Source organism: Anomaloglossus baeobatrachus, chromosome 2 (assembly GCF_048569485.1).
Source record: "Anomaloglossus baeobatrachus isolate aAnoBae1 chromosome 2, aAnoBae1.hap1, whole genome shotgun sequence".
Classification (NCBI taxonomy): Eukaryota; Metazoa; Chordata; class Amphibia; order Anura; family Aromobatidae; genus Anomaloglossus; species Anomaloglossus baeobatrachus.
The window spans coordinates 96,339,470-96,348,300 of NC_134354.1; the positions used below are offsets into that span (position 1 = coordinate 96,339,470).

The following is an 8,831-nucleotide window of genomic DNA, read 5'->3' on the forward strand; positions in this document are numbered from 1 at the left end:
CACATTTCCCTTAGCTGGATGGGTTCTTTAGTCTTCATCAACCAAGGAAAGTGTCATCTCAAACATGGTCTCTATTACTTGTTCTTCCAAGCCTGGCTGCCTCAGGCCATACTCTCAGTAAGGGAGATTCACCTACATCAAAGGTTCATATTAATCCCAAATGCCCTATATCACCAAGCCCAATACTAACTATGCCAAAAAATACAATGGAACTTGACTCTGCACCAACAGGTTCTAAGGACATGATATGAGGGTTACTAAGATCCTTCAAAACAGTGAACAGGACTGTCATTCCTTCCATCATCTGGACAGCCACATATAGGAGATTAATTCAGCCCCTATGGGATATAACTACTCACCCAAAAAACAAGTGCCATAACATATTTTAGTATCAGTAGGTCACAAAACAGTCATAATGACATGAACAAAGACACAAGGCATAATACATAAACTAAAGAAGAGACAAAAAATAGCAAAAAAAAAAAGGAAATAAAAACCATCCCCTCTGCACTCGCTCTCACATTTATTCATTAATTGCAATACTGCATTTCTTCTACAGCAATCACAAGAAGAGTGTGCAGCTCTAGTAGTTTTCTCCAATAATAATGGCAGATTGCCAGGGATTTTATGGGATTGAGTCTACGGGTTTCAAGTGAAACCAGACTTCATAGGCTGTAATGGAGTGTGCCCCAAGGGCGCGGCCAGCTCCTCAGTCTTCTCCACCCTTTCCATGTGGTTCTTATATCAGCAAATGACAGCAGCAGACAGTTTCAATTGGTGGAGATTAGCAGCTGAACCTCCCCCAACAAACATTTATCCTATAGAAATGCTATAAAGAATATTGTTGGGATAAGCCTTTTTTTTATTAAGGTAATATGAGAATACACAGAAACTGTACCCAACCCAGTTTCTGGAGTAAATGATAAAAAAGACAATACCATCATGTTTCATGGCTATAAAATGGCACAGTCATAGTTCACAATGTGCAGATTTAGGGTGTATGTTAAGGTACTGCAAATATGGTTACTTATTTAGGGTGTGAGTGCTATTGGGATATAATATCATACACATAGTACATGCGTGAAACCAAAGTGCATGTGTGATCAGGGGTGGCTATACCACTGACGCAACCTGTGCGGCCGCACAGGAACCCAAGACGCAAGGGGTACATTTCTACCTCCAAAGCAGATGCAATTTTGCATTTTTATGAGCTCATGGGCTGCAAAGGGCCCATATATTGTTCTTGCACAGGGACCCTTTTCTGTCTGTGTCCACCAGTGTGTGTGATAGGAGCATACCACATACAGAAGGACATGATGACGCACATTGAGGTGCAGGGAAGGACAAGTGTGAGCATATTGCTTATATGGTGATAGGATTGTAGATAAAGATATTATAATATATAATGATATATATATACTGTATATTAGACTATATATTATATACTATATACATATATATATATATAGTCTAATATACATTATATGTATATATAATATATACTGTATATATATTATATATACATATATATCTATATATACATATTTATACTGTATATATTATACATATATATATTGATAAACAATCAAACCTAATGTATATATGATGAATAAATCCTGAACACTACATTTTTCTGTCTGTCGAAGTCAAATGTTTGTTCCCATGTAAAAAAACAACCCAGCAATTGACCTTATGTGATGGAATTTTTCCAGTCTATCAGATTTTGGCAAGCCCTCACAAGCCTCCCCGTAATAAAGGCATCTACCACCCTCACATACCTCACTGACTTTCAAGAATCTGTGTGTATAAGACAAAAAATGGCATTTCTGCACTAAGGAAGTGATATACAAAGCATATATTCCGAACAAAGACAGCCACATCCACCATTAATCACAAGTAAATGAATCTGTCTGATGTCCAACCCTGGGCTCCTCATATCAGACCAGTTCCTGTGGGAACCAACAGTAGTTGTTTGTTTCCCATGCAAAATATCCAAGCCCCCAAAATCTCCCCCATGCCATTCTGCAAATATCAAGCTGACCATATATTAGGAGCAGAAATTCCTATGTGTAAACTTGTAGCTTGTATGACCGATGCCCAAGACACACCCTACCATATTCTAGAAGAGCTGATGTGTAACATATGGAACCTATTATACTTTTCTCTAGTAATAATGCGCAGAGGAGTGTCTAAGGAAAAAGGTAACAAATCTGAATTAATGTAACTGAATAAACTCAATGAAGGAGAATATAGGGGAATACATCTCCTGATACTTTGTTTCCTTCCCCCATGGTACTGATTAGATATTAAGGTGACTGTAGGGGAAAATATCTCATGATACTTTGTTTCCTTCACCTATGATACTGATTAACACTAACCCTTTCCATAGAACTGAATGTATTTCTCAGACAGACCCAATATTTGGGAGAGGGCATACCCAGACACAGATTCCAAACCCTTAAAAACCTCCCATCATAGCTTTTCTCTTTCTTCTTCCCTAATTCTAACTCATTGTATAAAACTTCACAATTTTGTGATTGCAAACATCTCAAATATTCCTTAAAACCTCTAAAAAGGAAGACATTTTACCTAGCCCCCCTTTCTGTCCCCTCCCCAGCTCCCTGGTAAACTCCATCAGTCTTAGATTTCAAGCAAAACTGATGAGAACAGGTAGGACAGTCATTACTAAAAACACTAAAGAAGAAGAAGACAAGATCCACTTACTGTGCCAGCAGGTCTGAGCCTTCAATCCTGGTAGAAGAAGCCACCAAAACAGCCAGAAAGTGACCACACTGATAAGTCCTATGTGCAATGAAAGTCACTGATGAAGATCCAAGGCAGAGTAATAGAAGCCTAGCACACTCCTGTGCCTAAAATCCCATCTACAAGCCTTTGCATGCCATTGGATGGACTGTCTGTCTTTATAAGTCACGTTGTATAAGGTTAACCCTGTGTGCTGAGGAGAGAAGTGGTGAATAGATGGAGGAATAGGAACTTTTAGCAGCATTTTCTATATATTTAGACTTTTTTTGCTCCTATATGACTATTATATAGACTCTTTAAATGAAGTTTGGCTTCTCTGGCACCAAGCACTACACCCAGTCCCTTCTGTATAACCCCTCTTACCCCTCCCATGTTCCATCTGAGTGCCCCCTTTTCTTCTAGCACACACAATCCCTCCCTTTCTTCTCTCTCTGTTCCTCCATTGTACTCTATTCTCTGAGTTCTTTGCAGCCCCTATGAGTTATTATGTTTCTTCTTGAGTTTGTTTTTTACACCCTTGTATCTGTTAATAGTGCACATCAGCCTTGATATGAAGTTTCTGTTACTTTTTAGCAGCAAAATGTAAAGGAAAGAGTTGACATATCTGCTTAAAGAGATACATTTCCTGGGCTGCAGAACCACCCATGCTGTGCTGGGCTGAGAGATAAGAGCACACCCAACCTACAGGAACCACAAAACTTGCAAAATGAGGAACTAGAAGTATAAAACTGCAGATGACACCATGTACAGCACTGTCACACTGACCCAACTCATCACCAAGAGCAAACTGCATAATCTAACATATTGAACTAAGAAAAAACATATTGGAACTCTTTAGATCTTGAGGAGGTAATGAATACAGAGTACTCACCTACAGTTCTCTAAATTCTACTATTCATTTGACATTCTAAACACAAACATTCAGTATATCTTCTATCAAATAACAGACCAGGAAAGTATAATAATGATGAAGATGCTTTATTGTGAGTCATCATTCTTAAATTCTTCAAGTCTTCTACTTACACAGAGGACATCTACCTGCCAACTGGAGTTCAGCCCATTATCTTCATTGTCCAACCAATGTGTTCACTCTCCAGTGCTGAAATGGTAGCAGGGTCTTATTTCTTCACTTTGGTCCCACACTGAGATATAACCATGTTTAAAAAAAAGTCACATCCTTCCAAGGAAAAAAAGAAAATTCTCAATAATCCTTCACATCAGTGGGAGAAGCTCTTGCAAGTGTCCAGCGCAAGGTGCTCTTCAATCCTTCATCCGATGGCAGCTCTGCTTGTGTTTTGCTGTTTTACAGACTGAACAGTAAATGCAGGAAGTTCAGCATTGAATTGATGCACAAATGAGCACCCAGCAAAATAAGAGAACTGACTCCAGGGAAGGAGGGGGCTGAAGCTCATCTTCTTCATCACCGAAGCCTTCCTGTGCAAAGTTTACATCATGCTCCTGTGCAGATTGTCTAGACTCAGTCTCACTGTGTATGCTGCACCTGACATGTTTGCCAATGTAGAATAATCACATCATTTTCTTTAATAATAGCAAATTACTGTCTGATAAGTAGGAAATGATGGTGAAAGAGTTAATGTGCTAGATGTCACCACTGAACAGGATGTAGGGTGAATGAGGCCGCGTATCAATACTGGTAATTGTATAACTACACTGAATACACAAGTAGAGAGCAATGTATTAATAGAGAATAATGGGTGCATTTACATATTATTGGTGCCGCCTGTGCGCCCGCATAGGGCCCGAGAAGTAAGGGGGCCGACTTCTACCTCCACAGCAGCAAAGCAGGGGGAACTGTGCATTTTGATGAGCTTTTGGCTTGGTCGCGAAGGGCCCATATTTTGTTCTCGCACAGGGGCCCTTTTCTGTCTGAGTCTGCCAGTATATATATATTGCCCAAAAAATAAAGGGAGCACCAAAATACAAAATCCTTGTTTAAATGTTCCCTTTATTTATTTGAGCAGTATAAATACTGTGTGTGTGTGTGTGCGTGTGTGTGTGTGTGTGTGTGCGTGTGTGTGTGTGTATATATATATATATATATATATATATATATATATATATATATAAAAAATATGTCTTATATTCTAGGTTCTTCAAAGTAGCCACCTTTTGCTTTGATTACTGGTATACTGTAGCACCCCATCACTCTCCTTCTTAGTCAAATAGCCCTTACACAGCCTGGAGGTGTGTTTGGGGTCATTGTCCTGTTGAAAAATAAATGATGGTCCAACTAAACGCAATCTGGATGGAATAGCACGCCACTGCAAGATGCTGTGGTAGCCATGCTGGTTCAGTATACCCTAAATTTTTAATAAATCCCCAACAGTGTCAGCAGCAAAGCACCCCCACACCATCACACCTCCTCCTCCATGCTTCACGGTGGGAACCAGGCATGTAGAGTCCATCTGTTAATATACAGTATATATATATATATATATATATATATATATATATATATATACAGTACAGACCAAATGTTTGGACACACCTTCTCATCTCTAGAACAACTATTAAGAGGAGACTTTGTGCAGCAGGCCTTCATGGTAAAATAGCTGCTAGGAAACCAATGCTAAGGACAGGCAACAAGCAGAAGAGACTTGTTTTGCTAAAAAACACAAGGAATGGACATTAGACCAGTGGAAATCTGTGCTTTGGTCTGATGAGTCCAAATTTGAGCTCTTTGGATCCAACCACCGTGTCTTTGTAGAAAAGGTGAACGGATGGACTCTACATGCCTGGTTCCCACCGTGAAGCATGGAGGAGGAGGTGTGATGGTGTGGGGGTGCTTTGCTGGTGATACTGTTGGGGATTTATTCAAAATTGAAGGCATACAGAACCAGCATGCCTACCACAGTATCTTGCAGCGGCGTGCTATTCCATCCAGTTTGCGTTTAGTTGGACCATCATTTATTTTTCAACAGGACAATGACCCCAAACATGCCTCCAGGCTGTGTAAGGGCTAATTGACTAAGAAGGAGAGTGATGGGGTACTACGCCAGATGACCTGGTCTCCACAGTCACCAGACCTGAACCCAGTCGAGATGGTTTGGGGTGAGCTGGACCGCAGAGTGAAGGCAAAAGGGCCAACAAGTGCTAATCATCTTTGAGAACTCCTTCAAGACTGTTGGAAGACTATTTCCGGTGACTACTTCTTGAAGCTCATCAAGAGAATGCCAAGAGTGTGCAAAGCAGTAATGAAAGAAAAAGGTGGCAACTTTGAAGAACCTAGAATATAAGACATATTTTCATTTCTTTCACACTTTTTTAAGTATTTCATTCGACATGTTGTAATTCATAGTTTTGATGCCTTCAATGGGAATCTACAATTTTTAGAGTCATGAAAATAAAGAAAACTGTTTGAATGAGAAGGTGTGTCCAAACTTTTGGTCTGTACTATATATATATATATATATATATATCTATCTATATATATATATATATAGATATATATATATATATATCTATATATATATATATATATATATAGATATATATATATATATATATACACACACACACACACACACACACACACACCCCCTTTGGATATTAAGATTGCAATCAATGTCTTACGGAATACAAGATCAATTTCCAAAACTTTGACAAGCCTGAACTTTTCTTACGCCCCACATCAAAAACTACTACATCTACACAGACAGAAGACGACTCCTGTCCGAGAACAGTATATGGGCCCTTTGCAGTCCAATAATGTGTCTGATGTGGAGATGCAAATGGGCCTCCTTCTTGGACCCCTGTGCAGCTCCACAGGTTACATCAATGATATCTGCCCATGATGTATGCTTTTGTATGACTACCATGATTTGTAAGGACAGCACCAAGTCTTTTATGCATGGAATGAAAAAGTTAGAGACATATTGCAACATGTATTCTTCCATTCTACAAGAACGACCTCTTTTAGAGCCTGGATGCTGGTTTGGAGAGTGATGGCAACTTGTCTCTTCAGAACTCACCATAGATGTCTAAGTTCAGGAGACACTTGGCCACTGAATCAATTTTACCCTGTTCTTCAGAAATGCAACAGATGTGTTTTGGATCATTGTCATATTGGTAAAGTGCACATCTACCAAGTGCACGGAGTGATAGTAACATCTTCTCTTTCATTATAGATTAGAACATCTGTGAATTCATGATACAATGAAATGTAGCCCTCCGACACCAGCAGCTCTCATGGAGCCCAACATAACATTTCACTAAATTATTATTTTTTTTAAATGAACCATAGACTGTGCATGAGACACTTGATACGCAAACAAAAAAAGAAAGAATGCAGCTACTTTCCTAGATAATTAAAGGAAATCTGTCAGAAGATTTTTGACCCCTAATCTGAGAGCAGCATAATGTAGACACAGAGACCCTGATTCCAGCAATGTGTCACTTAACGAGCTGTTTCTGGCAGTTTTGATAAAAACATTATTTTATTATCCGGAGATTATCACTAGAGGACTAGTAAACCTTTTGCCTTCTAGTCCTCTATATTCTAGAGTTCTATATAACCCTGCCCTCACCACTGATGGACAGCTTTTTTTGTTCAGTGTACATGAGCAGAAAGCTTCCAATCAGTGGTGTGGGAGGAGTAATACAGAGCTCAGCAGTCAGAGAACTTGGAGATCTGCAGCAGGGAAAACTGTGATTTTATCAAAATGTCAGCACGCAGCTCAGTAAGTGTAACGTTCAGTCCAGAGGTGGATCCACGGGACCGTGCACAGGACTCCCCCAGAGAGACCACCAGGAGCGAACCCCTATACAGGGATTGTCTGGCGGTCTCCCCAGAGGGCCTAGATGCACAGCAGCCGGGACACAAGTGAGTTCAGGTTTCGCGTCCTTCAGATGTCCATACGGGATATGGCGACTAGTCCAACGGTAGCCGTGAGCAGGACGGATGACAGGAACCGGGTACAGGTGCCTAGTGGAAACAGCTGACGAAGTCCGGGTCCAGCGAGGAGTGCAGGCTGATGTGGCCAGATGGAATCCAGGACCGGTGACGGTTACGGGCTGGCAGAGGATGACGGGATCCACAGCTGAAGGTCACTGGGGCAACTCCTGGGAAGCGGCAGGCTGGACACACTCGGGTCGACAGTTGGACACTGTGGGCAGAGACAGTGTTAATCAGGGTACCAAGCACAGAGGGACCTGAACATCTAGTGCAAGAGATAGACTACAAGAACACATTGAACAGGCACAGCCCATAAGAAACGGAAGTCTTATATACCCTGTACCTGTAATCAGCCATATCCTGTTTCAGGGATGCTGGCCCTTTAAGAAGAGGTGAGTGAGCGCGCCCTAGTGCGCATGCGCGAGGCCTGAGTGCCAGAGACCAGTGCAGGACGCAGACGAGGAGATGGAGAGGATGCAGGAGCCAGGAGCAGGGTCCCGGACCACAGTGGGACGCTGGGACTGGCTGGCGGGGAGCCTGGAGGACGCACAGGAGGAAGAGCGGGGACGGCAGCCGCGACCAGGGCGCCCAGGGACCGGATCGGTTAGTGACAGGCGGCGCTGGGATCCCAGGAGCGTGACAGTAAGTGACACATCACTGGAATCAGGGTCTTTGTCTCTACATTATGCTGCTCTCAGATGGGGGAGCAAAAACCTGGTGACAGATTCCCTTTAAGGCCAAAAACACATTTCCGCATAAAAAACGTACGTGTGACACGGTCCGTTTTTCGGGTCCATGTTCCATTTTTTTGGGGCGTTTCTCCAGTACGTATGACATCCGTGTGATGGCGTATGCTATCCGTGTGTGCGTGTGGAATGTCCGTGTGTGCATGTGGAATGTCGGTGTATGTGTACGTGAAATGTCCGTGTGAAATGTCCGTGTGTGTGGTAAAATGTCGTTTGAGACATACCCGCTGACAGCAGACAGAGTTGCATGATGAGAATGAACTCGGGTGAACTTCACCCGACTTCATCCTCATACCGCGGCTCTGTCTGTGTCGCCTACTGATTAGTGGTCACCCGTGAAGGACTCACCGGTGACCGCTAATCCCCTGAGTGACTGAAGTGAGCAGCGCACTTAGCGCTGCCGTCAC

At 41.9% G+C, this 8,831-nt stretch overlaps 1 protein-coding gene across 5 annotated transcripts in view; it reads right to left on the reverse strand.

The window, feature by feature from the left end:
* The window catches only part of LOC142291007 (transient receptor potential cation channel subfamily V member 1-like), a 138,484-nt gene extending 134,362 nt beyond the window's left edge, over positions 1-4,122 (reverse strand). Inside the window, exons 1-2 of one of the 5 annotated variants that reach the window (XM_075335185.1) lie at positions 3,802-4,122; positions 2,725-2,956 (exon numbers count right to left, since the gene is read on the reverse strand). The gene's annotated coding sequence lies outside the window, so the exon portion shown is untranslated. Of the gene's footprint in view, positions 1-2,724; positions 2,957-3,634; positions 3,730-3,786 lie in introns of those variants that run through there. The other 4 variants (XM_075335186.1, XM_075335187.1, XM_075335188.1 and 1 more) reach the window with 4 other exon arrangements.
* Between the last annotated feature and the right edge of the window lie 4,709 nt (positions 4,123-8,831).